The sequence below is a fragment of the Echinops telfairi genome, unplaced genomic scaffold (assembly GCF_000313985.2).
Source record: "Echinops telfairi isolate 266 unplaced genomic scaffold, ASM31398v2 ScPeMD7_2;HRSCAF=8, whole genome shotgun sequence".
NCBI lineage: Eukaryota > Metazoa > Chordata > Mammalia > Afrosoricida > Tenrecidae > Echinops > Echinops telfairi.
The window spans coordinates 19,509,585-19,510,729 of record NW_022103898.1 but is presented as its reverse complement, the minus strand read 5'-3'; the positions used below and the strand labels follow the sequence as shown (position 1 = coordinate 19,510,729).

At 48.8% G+C, this 1,145-nt stretch overlaps 1 protein-coding gene across 4 annotated transcripts in view; it reads left to right on the top strand.

Moving 5' to 3' along the window:
* TMEM263 (transmembrane protein 263) overlaps positions 1 to 1,145 on the top strand; it is a 13,500-nt gene that overhangs the window by 8,134 nt on the left and 4,221 nt on the right. The window lies entirely within an intron of this gene.

The window sequence follows — 1,145 nt, the reverse complement described above, 5'->3', positions numbered from 1 at the left end:
TTGGGTTTGTTTGGTATGCGTGAACTGGAATCCTGGTAACAAGACGTTTTTTTTTACTTTTGTGCGTTGATATTTACTGTACTAAGAATAAGAACTGAGAAGTTTGCATGTCTTATTTATTCAAAAAGCCAACCCACTGGCTCACATGACTAACATTATCATAAAAAGTAACTTATTTTCTGAAACAAAATTGTAAGCAGGGTGACACTGTTTTCTTTACAGTTGTGCAAATCGCGTTAATGTTCGGGTTAGAGGACAGCCAGATGTCACAGTGGCGTTTGCGTGCCATCTCTTTTGCCATCACTTCATTTAGCCTCTGGAGCGTGCGCATTACTGTACACCCGTGACAGACTGGAATTGACAGAGCATAACGGCAGCTGTGTAGTCTGTGGACGTGGGTTTAGTTCACGGCACCTCAGAGAGTCCTGACGAGTCTGGAGGCCCCGTGGGACCTTGAGAAGCAGTGCTTTAAGGGAAGAGAGCCGTGTCACTAAAGATGAATGGAATTCTATCAAGGAATTGAAGGCTATGTTTTCCCTTTCATTCCTCTGCAAAAAAATGGTGTTGCTAAACTTCTGAGCACAGCTCTCTGCCTGCGGGGCCTGGGAGTTCTGTGGGGGTACCTGGGCCCACCTGTGGCCACGCCCATCATTCCCTTTTCTTTAGGAAGTGGAATGAAAGAGCAGCAAGAAATTGCCAGGCACTGCCTTCAGGCAGCCATGAGGGCAGGGAGTATGCCAACTGATGGCCACCTCCACGGTAGCTTGGCCTCTTATTTGAGTTGAAAACTGGCCACAAAATGGAAAATAACCAGAACAGCAATTATCTTCGTAAGGATTGGGGGTGGGGCGGTGGCGCGCTCATCCCAGAGTCCTGGTGGTGCACTGGCTAAAGCACTCAGCTGCTATTTGAGATCAAACCCACCAGCTGCTCCTGGGGAAAGCAATGTGGCTGTCTGTTTCCATAAGGATGACAGCCTTGGAAACGCTCTGGGCAGTGGCCCTGGAAAGGGCGTTGTAGTCTGATCTCAGTTGGCATCTGCGAATGTTTGGTTTGTAGCCCATTGCAGTGAAGTGTCAGAGTCTGTGTACCACGCCGCCGCCAGGCCTTACCTTCTCTCTCCACTGACAGCACCTGCCAACCCA